This window comes from Spodoptera frugiperda, chromosome 17 (genome assembly GCF_023101765.2).
Source record: "Spodoptera frugiperda isolate SF20-4 chromosome 17, AGI-APGP_CSIRO_Sfru_2.0, whole genome shotgun sequence".
Classification (NCBI taxonomy): Eukaryota; Metazoa; Arthropoda; class Insecta; order Lepidoptera; family Noctuidae; genus Spodoptera; species Spodoptera frugiperda.
The window spans coordinates 3,505,799-3,520,809 of NC_064228.1; the positions used below are offsets into that span (position 1 = coordinate 3,505,799).

Consider the following 15,011-nt stretch of genomic DNA (forward strand, 5'->3'; position numbering starts at 1 on the left):
TTAAAAGGGGGCACTCCATACATGGAACTGATTCAAAAAAAAAATTTCAGCTATCATATCCATAATGGGTGTCTATGGATAGGTCTTTAAAAAAGACATTAAGGTTCTTAAAACCATTTTTCGTCAAAATTAACCGTTTGAAAGTTAGACGCTTCTAAAGTGGAAAAAAAGTGTTCCCCCCTCTAACTTTTAAAATAAGAGAAGGAGAAAACAAAAATAAATATATGCTGTAGATTTCAATAGAAACTAACAACGAAAATTGGTTTGAACCAGATATCATTATTAGTTTTTAAGAAATAAAACATTTTCAAAAACCGCAAATATAACTTTGTCGTTCATACAAACACTATGTAAAACCAAGTTATTTTACAACTTTTATATTATGTCATCTACTTGCTGTTACGGAATCCTTCATGGGCGAATCCGGCTCGCACTTGGCCGGTTTTTGTTTAGGGATCGGATGGACCAAGGCCGTCTTCCATGATTTCGGGACTACGCCTAAAGAGTAAGCTCATTTTATTCGGTCCATAAAGGTTCCCTGTCGGGGCAGGACCACTCGTTAAATCACTACTTTCTCCGATCTCTAGTTGCGAAAAAAATATAAAATGGTTGAAATTTTTACAAAGTATTTTTATCATTTATTGTTTAAAATTTGCCGAAAAGTGCCGCCCGGGGCGGGCCGCCCCTGCCGCCCCCACTACGCTACGCCACTGATAATGTACCTATACTTTTTTAGCAGTCATCGATATTTTTATTACCGGGGCTCCGGCTCGAAAAGCAGGAGTAGGAACGGGGTGGTTTTAGTCAGTAAGAGTCTGACACTCCCTCTCGCTTCGCCCAAGGCGGGAGAAGTCATTGAGTGATATTCCTTCCTCAAGAAAAGCTCTAATTTTAGGTTCATCCCGTGTGTTTCACAATCAAAAAACCATGAAATATTTGCAGATGATATTCATTCCAAAGTTTGTCCTTCATGCAATTACAAGTTTTTCGTGAAAGACAATTTTAATATGGATCATTTTTGCACTCTAAGCTGTAGTCATAGATTCCAGAGCTGCGAACAATGTGACAGGTCACCGTGGCTCCGGCTCAAAGCAGGAGAAGGTACGGGGTGGTGTCAAGTCTGTAAGAGTCTAACACTCCCTCTCGCCTCTTCCAAGACGGGAGAAGCCATTGAATGATTGTCCCCTTTAAAAAATCCGTGGTAGTAGTAGTTAAAACAATAGTTAAGACATTCTGGCCTTGCCATGCCTTGCTATTTCTATTCCATGTTACCCACTATTCAGCATTAACAGTTACATCACTTTGACTTACAAAGTGCTTGTCATTATTTTCTAGCAGGAAGCTTGAATTACCTATTGTAATTAGCCATCGAGCCATTTCGTGGTAAGGTCGTGAATTATTTGAAATTAGCTACCGAGCTAGACAATCCTTTTAGTTTGACCATGGCCGATAATGCGTAGTCGGAATCGCGAAGCAAAATTGATTTTGTTGAAAGAGACTATGAGCTAAGCTTAAATGTTGGTAAGCTAGAAGTTTAAGAGCGCAGAAATTCGCTTAAAGTAGCTAATTCATATTTTTTATTTGCATCTTCTTGGTCTTGTTATACGTAATTGACAGGTGATTCGGCAATGTGGTGAAAGTTAAGTCTCCACATTCTATATTACATTACTTTTTTAAACACTTTTTTGAGGGGTTAAAATCATCCAATGTCTTCTCCCGCTTTGGGCGAGGTGAGAGAAAGAGTCAGACTCTTACTGACTAAAACCATCCCGTTCTTACTCCTGCTTTTCGAGCCGAAGCCCCGTTAATTCGCTAGGCAGTCTGCAGAAGCGATAGAATCCTTCTTCTGCCACATTTTTCCACCTTTTTTCTTCCTCAAAGATCTCGCTCTCTATGTATTCAAATTTGTGTAAATATTTTGAGTGCATTCCTTGGAATTACTAGTTTACAAACATGAATTATTATTCGACCTAATTCAACATTGCATTTGGGTACAAGGTTGAGTTAGCCGCTGCATGTGGTATTGTTGTAATAATAGCATTTGTGGTTAATATTGTCACTATGGTACGCAATAACGATATTTATTGAGTCATCAATCGTTTTAAAAGAAACTCTTTTTAATGTTAAAATGGTCGTATTTTTTATTCATTTTTTTCTTGATTAGATACTTGTGGTCGTATCTATTAATTGTATTTTTCCTGAGTGACCTGTGACTTGGAATAAACGGATCACTTGATGGTGAGTGGTTGGGCTTTTCACATGTCCCAAGTTGTCTTAAGGAAGTGCTTTATCATTTCATACAAAGAATGCAGATATTGATATCATTGGGAATTTTGTAGACAAACCCGACAAGTGGACATGCTAGAATGAAGTGGTTACTTGATTGTAGCATGTTCATTTGTCCAGCCAAGAATCTAAATGAAAAATATAATGATTCGATGTTTGATTAGTGCTGTTTTCCAAAAGACCACCGTCTAAATAGACTTAGGTAACTGTAACATATTATGTAAAAAAACTTCTATAATTCATGGCAGCAGCTAACAGCGTCCCAATTTCATTCCAAGCCCTAAGCACGCGTTGATTTGAAGTTTAATGGCGTACAGTTTACCGTTGTAGATCTAGCGATGCCAAGATTTCATACAACATTTTACATACATCAAGTTGTGAGAAACACCATCTGAACAGTTCATACTGCACTTATACCGATAACACATGGAAACCGCCGACCCTCGAATGTATTTCATTCATAAAACTTGTTAGCACGTCACAAAAACACGTCACGATTTTAAGAACTCAATACACAGTTAAATTAGTCATCTAGCCCCTTATTTCTACGCGATAGAGTCTAAATTCGCGTGCCAATACAATAATATTACGTAAATAATAGCTAGTGGTGGTGTTTAATTGGTATTATTTTGCCTTGTTCGTGATTCTCTGAGTCAGTCGCGCGCGTAACTCATAGTGAACGAGTATTGCACGGCGCCATCTTTGTTTTTATTTTTTTTTATACTCCGCGTGTGTTGACATGTGCGTATATTCGTTCAGTCTAATTCTGATAGTGGCTGTATGGTGAACATTTTGTGTTATGAATAAAACAATTTTATTGTGAGTGATTTAATTTTCATTAAAGGATTTTGTTGCTGCTCATTGGAATTTTTATGGTACGTGTCTCTGTTTTTCTATTAATAATTGTGAAGAATAATTTTAATTACGTCAGAAATAATATCTACTTAATTTCCTGTATGACAAGTTTCATTAAAATTGGTTATTGTGGTAAAACCGTATGTAAAATAGGTAATTTCCAACTGAATGAAAACTTAAGGAAAAATCATTATTGAGTAATGATAAATAATAAAAACATAAATAATTACCTTCCTAGTTCTACACAATTATATTCAACATTTTTTAAAAGTTTTTAAAACTTTTATCGATAACACTGTAAAATTCAAGACATTTTCCCATCACTAAAATCCTGTTAAAAATTCTTTCGCTACAAGTAGATACCTACTTAGTGTACTTAGTTTTAGATATATTTACAATCAAGTTTTAACTTAGCTATGTAGATGCCGTACGTAGATGGTAGATAGTTCGATTCCCGGGAATGCAAAGAGTTTCGTATCAGGCTCCGGTCACTAATCGAATTCCGTTACTTGTCAACAGCCTTGTAGATAACTTGACAGTTAAGTAATTAAAGATGGCTGCCCATGGGCTGCTTCATTTGTAGTAATGTTAGTTGCCAGCGGCTTTACTTACGATTTTTTTTTCTCTTAACATAAGTAAGGATTGTTTTGCTTGTTTCACATAAATAAATACTTGTTAAGTATGTTTTTTTTTGTTTAAAGTAGGTAACGTTAGCAGTCTTCTTTTACTTATAAATTAATAATATACTCATTTGAAATTAGGTTTCAGAGTTATTACATTTACCTATAGAAAATAAAGTAAATATAGCGGTTAATCTGAAATATTCGATAGTTAATAGACAGCAGTAGGTAGATGGTAGGTACCTAATGCTTAATCATCAGATCACCATAGATAGGCTCATAATACCCAGTATACCTAAGCTGCGGACGACCTAGCGGGTTTACCGGGGCTCCGGTTCGAAACGCAGGTGTAGGAACGGGGTGGTTTTTAGTCAGTAAAAGTCTGACACTCCCTCTCGCCTCACCCAAGGCGGGAGAAGTCATTGGATGAATATCCCCCTTTAAAAAAAGATACCTTATTTTTGCGTGAATGGCGAATAGCTACCTACTTTCCTACCTACCTGGGACATACGTATTACTACTGCATACTCTGGAATGGATGCATTAAAGCGATTACGACTTGATTTGATTTATCTACTTTCATTTCAAAAAATGTTTGCCTAGCTGCCGCGACTGCTATTATCTACCCAATGAGGCATTTAGTTTAAGCCTAATTAGGTCTATCTTGTTCATTCACCATGGTGTAATTATATGGGTTAATTACTCATTTATTGTAGTAATTTAGGAACTCACTATATGCCTAAATTAATATTTTCTTCTTTCGTTCTGATAATATTTCAATTTAAATTTTATTATTTTCTTAGTAAAATAATATTACTGCCTCGTTGGCCAAGTGGTCGCAAGTGCGACTGCCGGACAAGGGGTCTCGGATTCGATTCTCAGGTCGGGCAAAGCATTGCTGGGTTATTTTCTAGGTTTTGCGGAAATTTCTCAGTAGTAGCACGGTGTCTGGAATTGTGCCCGGTATATGGCAATAGGCTTACCCCCTATTACATGGAATTACAGTAAATTGTGGAAAGTGGGTGCACATTGTACAGTGCCATAATGTGCACCTCTGCCTACTCTTTGGGGATAAAAGGCGTGACGATATAATAATAAACTTAGCAAAATAATATTACTCATCCATCATTTACCAAACCTGTAATGTTATTTTAAACTTAAATAGTGACGATCAACCACAAAGTAACTACACATAACTGATCTACATTGGAATATCACTCTTATTGACTACGCAATAAAGGTTGCCAATACTATGCCTTAAGTGTGTGTAAATAACTGTTTATTTATTCGTTACAAACTCTTGAGATGACGTCATTCGTTTGGAAGGTACAACACGATTACTACTCGTTTCCCACATGAGGTCATCACATCACTACTTGAGGCAGAATAATAAAATTCCATCGCATCACTTATTTTATGGAGATTTAAAAAATCATTATGTCAAATGGGGTAGATGACTAATTTTTATTTTAATGTCCGTCTTGTAGATTATTTTATTTTTAAATATTAGACACGTATTTTTTTTTATATAAGAAAGTATAAAAAATACTTCCGAAGATATATCGATTTGAAAAATCGCGTGACGTCACATCTAGGTCGGACGTCACATTTTGTACGTAGAAATAATGTATTTGCTCCTAAAGTTTGATTCGTTTTATCTAAGTCTTATTAACTTATATGACAAAATAAAAAAATACGTGTCTAATATTTTTTCATTACTTAACTAAATAGATTTTTAATTTTCATCCCTATTCGAGAGTTGATTTTTTAAAACAAGTATTCTTACCACTTGATATTGGCAGTATAGTCGACAATATTGTATTGGTAACTCGGTTTGCAATGAAAAAAATAAAATGTACTTACTTGAAATTACATTGTTGTTTATTTATTACATTATATTTTGTTTATTATTGATCAAAGAACACTAAATATTGACATTCCTCGACGATTACTTGATACAGTATCTTATTTAAACAGAAATTGATGGAGCAATGTAGTTGAATGACTTGTGTAACCTTGTCGCGTGGTGACAGCTGAGTAGAATACGTTTTCCAATACCCCTACTCTTCCCGCGGGTATCATGAGAGCTACATTAGCAGAAGCTAAGTAGTTCAGGATAGCGTCACTATTATAGCAAGCTCCTCTCTTTCGTTAATCAGGCCTAAAGTCCAGTATTAGACTCTGTAATAAAATAAATGCCAAAGTTTGTGAGTTTGTGTGTATGTTTCTTACTCAATAACATCAAAACGGCTGAAGGGATAAGGATGAAATTTGGAACAGGGGTAGATTATGGTTTGAAATAACACCTAGGATACTTTTTATGGCACGGAACATTGGGCGAAGACGCTGGCAGAAGCTAGCAATATAACAAATGCTAAAATATGTGAGTTTGTGTGTATGTTTATTACTCAAAATCATGAAAACAGCTAAAGGGATTGGAATGCAATTTGGAACATACATTTTAGGCCAGGAGACAGTGAACGAAGACGCTGGCAGAAGCTAGTGTTATTAAATGACCTTGATACTACTAGTTAGTAGTGAGGTGACTCACAGTCATATGGAGTTCTCGAGTAGTTGACTATGTAATGAATGTAGAGTGTCATTTGGTGAGACAATGGTGACAGATGACTCATGACATCCTTACACTGACGCTAGACTCAAGATGAATGTCATTAGAGTTTGTCTCAGAGTCATTTAATGATTACTTAACCTAGTCAGTCCTTAGCAATTGTTTTCGGAACAAAATCGTTACTAAGGAATGGTTTAATTAATCGTTAAATGTCTCTGAGTTCGACAGTTAAACGTATTACGACGATTATTATTTGAATATTAATGATTTCTTACCTATTGAGTACACAGAATTTATGAATGGATAAAATGTTACGTCCTGTTATGACAGAGAGAGACTGAACCATAATCACACCTGTCGCCGAGTAAAAACAAAGCGTAGGTCATTCTCATAACACATACTTGATTTTTCTGTATTGAAAATTGCGGAATGTTCGGAATATGTACTTCCACTTCACATTTTAGGAGAGTAGGCTGTTAAAAAGAGACAAATAGTAGCCTATGATGTCACTCTCCATCCGCCACAACTTAAACTCCTTTGCGACAAACAAACACACTTTTCTATTTATAATATTAATATGGATAATCCTTCAAAATATAATAAATACACTAACGAAACCTATGTTGGAAAAAAGGTAACATAACAGGTAACCTATATATTTAAACTTGATCCCATCAGAATCATGCAAAACAACATAATGAATGATAAAAGCAAATGCAAACAACAATTTTAATACTCAACCAGTGTTTATTCAAATTAATCACAACAAAACAAACATAAAACGTCATAATTATATGATGGTGGAGCCAACCGGAGTTTACATAAGCGCGACACGACTAGGAAAGCCTGGCTTCCTTATTGAGGCGTATTGTCTGACGGCTGATGCAACCGGCCCCTCAGGGAACGAGATACAGACTGCCTGGGTGGCCTGGGATAAAACCTAGCCGTAATTCTAAGCGGATTTCTTAATGCACTCGCGATAATCTTACTATCCCCTTCAATTTATGACGGTTTAACGAATTTTAACAGTTTTTATGTTATGTCGTCACGTCTTTTAATCCAGAAGGGGTAGGCAGAGGTTATAGCACGTAATGCACTGTACAATGTACACACACTTTTAACAATTTATGTTGTGTATACCATGTAATAGGTGGTGAGCCTATTGCCATATACCTGGCAAATTTCCAGAATACGTGCTGCTACTGAGAAATTTTCGAAAAACCGAAAAAGGTTCAGTAAATCACAACGAAAAAATCAAAATGGAATACGACCTCTTTTAGTTCGTTTGAGTTTAAAAAAATGCCTATCTGTCATTTGTAAAAAAGCATGTAACATTAGAGATGTGGTCGTGTACAAGTGACTAAAAAAATAGTTGTCGGTAATTTTTTTATCGATTAACGATTGACATGTTGTACACTTGTACAGGTATCGATATCTCAATAATTTATGTGACACTTGTAATTCGATAGGAGTACCTACTTACAAAATTGACAAACAATGGGCAATACAGAGTTTTTATCGAGTACAGGTGACGTTATCACTTGAAACAGTACCGATGTATCGATTAGTCATTTGCAAAAAAACAATCGAGTTCTTCTTCCGAGAAATGATTGTAAATTATGTTAATAAGACTATGTATCATGAGTAGAACATTAATCAAAGCTTTTAGTACCTTGTAATAAAACATAGTATGTCAGTAGTATCATAAAACTGGCAATTATTACTATCGTACGATGACATTAAGCGTCCTGTACGGACCGACATCCTGCTTATTTGATAAGGGAACATAGTCTTTATTGCTAGATAGATAGAGTCTTGAAGATTGGTGGATGTCGTGGTGAGTCATGTTTGTTTCCAAACAATGATTTGCTCTAGACAAACGGGCAACATGTGTCGTGTATAGTGAGTTTAATGTGTCCCCGTGTTCGTATGATCTGTGATGTAATTAAGCTTGTCCAATACGATAAAGCATTACTATTTTACGTAGCAATCATTTCTAGGTTCATTTTATACGTAGAAATGATGTATTCGCATATATTAATCAAAGTTAAGGGATCCTTAACTTTGATTCGTTTTAACTAAGTAATGTTATCTTATATGACAAAATATAAAAATACGTGTCTAATATTTTTTCATTATTACTTAACTGACGGACTTATTAGAATTTAAATGTTCATACCCTGTCATCATCTCTGTTCTGTGTGAAGAATGACATGTAAGAGAACAACAGAGTTTGTAATAGGACGTAGGATGACGTTTGATAGGAGAGATAGAAAAAATATGATACTATAAACTGTAGTAACTTCAGATTAGGGCAGGAAAAGGAGAAAGGAGGCCTGCAGTGTTTGTCTCTATAAATCCGTTTCAAATTTTAGGTAGGGCAAGTGACCCGGTTGTGGCCACCGACCCCTTTGTGGCCATTTGGACCTTCAAATATTTATAACTAAGGCATGGACAAATAAATTACTCTGTGATGTACAGTATTTAAAATATTGAATATTGGAGACACTGATACCGATGGCAGCTTTGATGTGTCAAACTTCACTTCGATGCAACAAGTCATTTTTTTTAGTTGAGGGTGAAATTGTTAAGATCTTAACAAAAAGGTTAAGGCGAGCGGGTGAGGATTTGGTTTTTATTTTTTAAATCTTTGCTTATTGTTTGGATGTTTATGTTAATACTACATGAAGAATATATTGTCTAAGTGAAACTAAAGTTATTTTGTCGCCATATGTTTCTGAAGTGCGGTTATTAGAAGGTGGCCACTAATGGAGACAAAATTATGAATTTCTCCATCTTTGGCCACATGGCTGGCCAAAACTAATGTACATAGACACCCGACTTCTTCCCCTTTATTTTATCGTGGCTTTTTTTCCTTGGCTTTACATATCAACAAATACATATTTTTCATTTTCAGAGATGCAATAAATTGCCTTCACACAAAGGGGAGGTCAGTTTACTTTGCAGCTTTTACCAACATCATATAAATGTTGATCTCTTTATTTGTAAGTTAAATTCAAGTGAAGTAATAATATTTCATATTTTCCAAACTAAATAAAAACCATTGTTTGTAAAATGTCCAATTTAATTAATAAATTTTGATTACTTTTATTGTATTTTTTGATGGCCAGAACTGGCACAAGACCGTGGCCACAAATGGCACGAATCTGGCCAAAAATGGCACAAACTGCCTTTTTTTTTTCTTTCTTATACAGTTATTTTTCTATTGGACGTTCTTTAAAAAAGGGTTTTCTTAGGCAAGGTTAATACATGTTAAATTACTTTTTACAAGAAATATGTTCGTGATAACAAAAACTATAAGTTAAGAAAGCCTCAAAGTCGACAAAATTCTTAAAGTGGCCACAACCGGGTCACTGACGATATCTTGGCATCAGTAAACACCGTGATAGTACCAGATGTAAGGCAATATACTCGTCCCTATTACATGGGCCTCATATCACATATAGCTGGCGACACGTGTGTGTTATTATTTAATATAATGTGTGTAGGTACTACTTACGTAATGCTTGATTAACAAGAGTCATACTTCTTATTTTATTGCATATTATTGCTTAATATATGTATTGTTTATTGAACTTAGTAGCTAAGTTATTGATGAAGTAAGTGTAATGTGAGTGCGATGACAGTTTTGGTGACCTCTTGATGACACAATATTAATTACTTATAATATGAGGACAATAAAAAAATTCAGAAATTACGTGGTAAAAGTGCGTGTAAAACTTGTTATTCAGTTTTGTTACTGTTGTGTGTTTTGTAGACGCAAATGGGGATAATTTCAATAGTTGTGTTGTATTGTCTGCACGGTTGGCGCGGTGGCTAGGCAACTGGCTGCCGTGCAACGTGTCACTAATTCGATTCCCGCACGGAGCAACTCTTTCTGTGAACCACAATTGTTGTTGCGGGTCTGGGTGTAACGTGTATGTGAATGTGAATGTTTGTAAACGCACCCACGAGACAGGAGAAAATCCTAACTTGGGGTAACGTTTAAATAAAAATGTTATGGATTCTGAAAGTTCTCAGTTATATAGTATTCATGAAGAATAATAAAACTCGAATGCTGTTCTTTACAATTCAACTAACATTTTATACTAGGTACCTATTAATCTTTAATATTCACCATTGTTCCGATAGATTCTATTATAAAACCAATGTAAGTAAACAAGTAACAATTGCTTCATACAATCATGTCATAAAACGTAATCGTAATCGATTACGATAAACTAAAATGTTTAGTCGATTATGGCACATCACTAGTTATCAGATGGAGGCTTGTTTGGCGGGTAAACGTGAACTAGTTTTGCAATAAGTCTCAAGTGAGTAGGATTTCCTTTGGGCTATGTTTGTTACGTAGCAAAGGAAATACATTATGAAATCTTTTATGGATAGCCGGGATTTTGAAGTTCCAATGACGTTTCAAAGATTTTTTTAATAAGCCGGTTAATGAGCAGACAGATCAACAGAACTGATCGTAAGCAATCGCTGCCGCATGGACACCTAAAACACCAGAGGCGTTGCAAGTGCGTTACCGGCCTTTTGGGAGTTAGGAATTTAAGGGTTGTTGGGGATTCGAGGATTTGGAAGATTGGGAAGGGGGTAATTTAACCTCCGGTAACCTTACTCACACAACGCAAGCATTGTATCACGTCGGTTTTCTGTGAGGCCGTGGTATCACTCTCGTCGAGCCGGCCCATTCATTCCGAAGCATGGCTCTGCAACACTTAAAACTCAACTCCATTTCACATTAATTCGATTGAGATGTGACAGCGGTAATTAATCTAATCTTTCATTCGCTTCTAACATTTGCATAAATGGCTACAATTATTAAAAAAAACACTCCAATAATAATTAGTGTCGATAAAAATGTTTTAACTTAACGGCACAACACTAATGTCATGTCAGAGTTAAATAAATCGCTTTTTTAATGTTCAAAAAACGTTTGGAAATGGTGTCAAGTTGATACATTATTTAAATTATCCGTTAAAAATTACTTTTTGTTAACAAAATGGCGGATTGCACTTAGCTTTGGCTTATTATCATAAAATTATGCTTACATCTTTATAAATTAACTTTATATTCGTACGATTGTTGCATTAACATTGATTGGTACGGTAATGTTTTATTGATAGAAAATCTGACATTTATTTTATTTTATTCATTTGAGATTTTAGTACCTAACCTAGATTTTGTAGCTTATTTCTTAAACTTTTAAAAATTTAGAACGTAGATTAGTAGTGATGTTCCGTTGCAGATTAAGTACGGTACTTAACTAAAAAAATACATAAATAACATTACTCCTGTCTCCCATGTAAGCAGTGATAATGGACCGCCAATTGCTATGACTAGAATTAGTTTTTTTAGAATTAGTCAAGCATTAGTTTTTATCGAATAAAAAAAATACTCTTACACACCTCTTTCGCTTCTTCAACTCAACAGTCATCAGTCTTTTCATGTATGCTTGTCGGTTAAGGGTACTTTTAATTTGGCCGTTCTTTAATATATCGCCAATCTGGTCTATATATGTCTTTATAAAAAAATATGTTGCCAGTTAACATGACAAAATCTTTGGCGGCCATTTTGATATTCTAGTCATTGCTATTACGTTATTGAGAGAAACGGTAATTTTAATTTGAATAGTGCATTGTAACGGTGCATGGCTGTTCGTACAAAGTGGGCGGTTTGTGTCTCTTAGTAATAAGCATTGCGACGTGAAATCGAAAATAAATTAACGAACCACCGCTAAAATGAAAAGAGTCGACAGCCAGCAAATTATTTCTACGTTATTATTTATACTTGTGTATTGATGATGGGACATCGGAACAAAACCGGGTTATGTTTATGACATAATTTGTAAAAAAATACCGGCTTTTTCTATCCATTAAGACCTACTAAGAAACTTTTTAATGATTATTTTTTGATAATATTAATCATTGAATAGGTTTGACTGCACAATTAACTAGGCAACTGTTTATCGCGCAACTTTTTGTGTGATCCAAAAATTGTTGTTTCGGGTCTGTGTTATGTGTATGTGAAATTGTATGCATGTAATTGTAAACGCACTTACGGCACAGGAGAATATACTAGTGTGGGGCAACGTTTAAAAAAATATATATAATTAGGTGTATCCGAAAACCTTCATCCGTTTAAAAATTACCAACAAAAAGGTTGATTTATCTGACAGATTAAACAGTTAAAATTTCGAATTTACAAAAGCGGAATTTCCGGAATGTTCGTATTTCGAACACTGTGTCTTGACATGTGTCACCGGAGTATTTTAGCGGGAAGCGCTTACGCATGGCGCCGAACTGAATTGATACTCATAAACGAAGCTGGGTCACGTCTGTAAGATCTTGGAAATTGTGTTAAGAATTTAAATTCTTTATAGTTTTGTCTGTTGGGATGATTTTCGTTTCGTAAAATGTGAATACAAATGGCTAATGCATTGAGTTATCTGATGACGGCTTCTATTTTATTTAAATATCGAGTTATTAGAATTTTGTAGCTGTGCGAAAAGGAACAAAATTTCGGTTAGATTTTAAATGTACTGAGCTCTAGTGCAAAACATTATTACAATAAGTACATTTTTTATAAGTTTCAAAACTAAAAAAGGATTTACATAGGTTCTAAAATAACTTGCAAAAGTTTACCAATCAAAATTAATAGTTAATGGACTTAAACAATGTTGGTAACATTAAGTAATAAAAAAAAACCCAATACAGTCGTCACAGCGCCATCTTGTCTCTGTCATTTAACAGTAAATCCGAGTGGGCCAATGAATATTCATTATTTTTATGGTACTAGCAACACTGACCGATAGTGTGACCACTTCACAAGTTTCCATATACTTGCATGTGATTGGTCGAGGAGTTGAGTGCAGTTTTCACCACTGTCGTACTTATGATACAATGTTTCAACTGGTTGCTTACGTTATGTATGTCCAATGATGATTGCTTAAATGGTTTATTCTCATTAAAATGTAATATTTATGTTTATGTTAGTGTGGAGATTTAGTAAACAATATTTCTCGTCTCTTAGTTTACTAACAGACTAGAATAGGGACTTAGGTTAAGCCTTTTTTAATAACTATCGAGAGATGTTATACTTAATTTAGGCTGTTAGTTACTACTTAGATTAAGCATTGCTTATAAGAGTGTAAAATTGTTAAGTTAGGTAATCTAAGGGATGTTCTTATAACAATTTGATCATTTTCTTCAGTGATTTTGGAATATTTATTGACCCTTTATTAAGCCAATACACAACCTAAACAAAACTACATAATTATCTGTTTTTCAAATAACTCTTTACAAGAGTCCAAACAGTTACTTATCAAGTGGAACAATTTTATGACCCACACAAACAAAATGAGACATAAGGGTGTACAAACAATTGTAAATATTATTTCACCCCAAAACGTCACGCAATCTAACCCCATTTGTGTTGCCAGATTTAAAAATTGCTCGTTAATTAATGCTAATTAATGTAGCGTGCAACATTGTACTAAAAAACACTAAACGGTACTCCGTTTATTTATGACTTTCATTACTTTTATGACTTAAATTGATTCTTAATAAGTACCGGTAAACTATGGCAACTTTACCGGGCCCTTGGCAACTTTACCATACTATAGGCATTCGGTATAAACTCATTTATCTAAAAATCTACCCACTAGAATTCTGTTTTGTAATAGTAGTATTTTTTAGACATTAAAAGGAAATATTTACTATATTTTGCGTAGACGCAAGACTGTTATTATACCAGTAATGGCCGTCACAGTGTAGTGCGTGAAAATGTGCTAAAAGTTAGTAGTTCCTAAATTGTGCTCACAGAGCCTTAATTATATGTCACAGGTGAGTGAAATTTTGATCTTGAATGTATAATATAGTTGGGATTACTGTTGTAATGTCAGCAATTGCTTTTTCTTTAATTTATTGATAAATAATCGCTTCAGTAATGTTGACACAGGTTAGGTAAAGTTGCCACGGCCTGCTTTGTGGCAACTTTACCTACAGTTAGGGTTGGCAATAAATGTTTTTTTCTTGTTTGTGTGTATGTAACCATTTTCGAATACCTAAATTTCCCAGCATAATAGTGAATACCCTGGATGATAAGTTATAATGTATTTAATAATACCTTTTGTTTTAGAGCCAATATGGCTCACATGAAACAAAACCGCAGATAACTCGGAGTTAGACAATATAAAAAGTATACGAAAGTAATGTTAAAATTAGCTATGGAGATAGTGAAGTCAAAAAATTAAAAAGTCAAAAGATTAAACATTATTTTGTAGCCTTTTTTTACAATTTTAAACATAAATACTTAAAATTTTAGAACTTAATTTAGTTTAAAAGGGAACAATATTTATGTCAGATATTTATGCTTTTTTTTACTTTAGGTTTAAGGTTTATATATTTTTTTTTTAAATATACATGTCATAAAAATAATTCTCATTTTTTGACAACCCCGAGCGTAACAAATTATTTGTATGTAAATTACGATGAAACCCGTGGCAACTTTCCCGAACGTCTGTGTAGCCGTTATCTTTATAGATTTCCTCATATTGTTTGCATTATAATACGAAGAGGTCCTAGATGAAGCCCTCTGTACCTCAACAACTCTTTAATATGCAATACACGATGAATACGGCGCGTAGGTAAAGTTGCCAA

At 34.6% G+C, this 15,011-nt stretch overlaps 1 protein-coding gene across 2 annotated transcripts in view; it reads left to right on the top strand.

Annotated features, from left to right (window-relative positions):
• The window catches only part of LOC118276600 (uncharacterized), a 116,003-nt gene that overhangs the window by 56,864 nt on the left and 44,128 nt on the right, over positions 1-15,011 (top strand). Inside the window, exon 1 of one of the 2 annotated variants that reach the window (XM_050699753.1) lies at positions 2,929-3,161. The exons of the other annotated variant lie outside the window; for it this stretch is intronic. The gene's annotated coding sequence lies outside the window, so the exon portion shown is untranslated. Of the gene's footprint in view, positions 1-2,928; positions 3,162-15,011 lie in introns of those variants that run through there. 2 annotated transcript variants of the gene reach the window in all.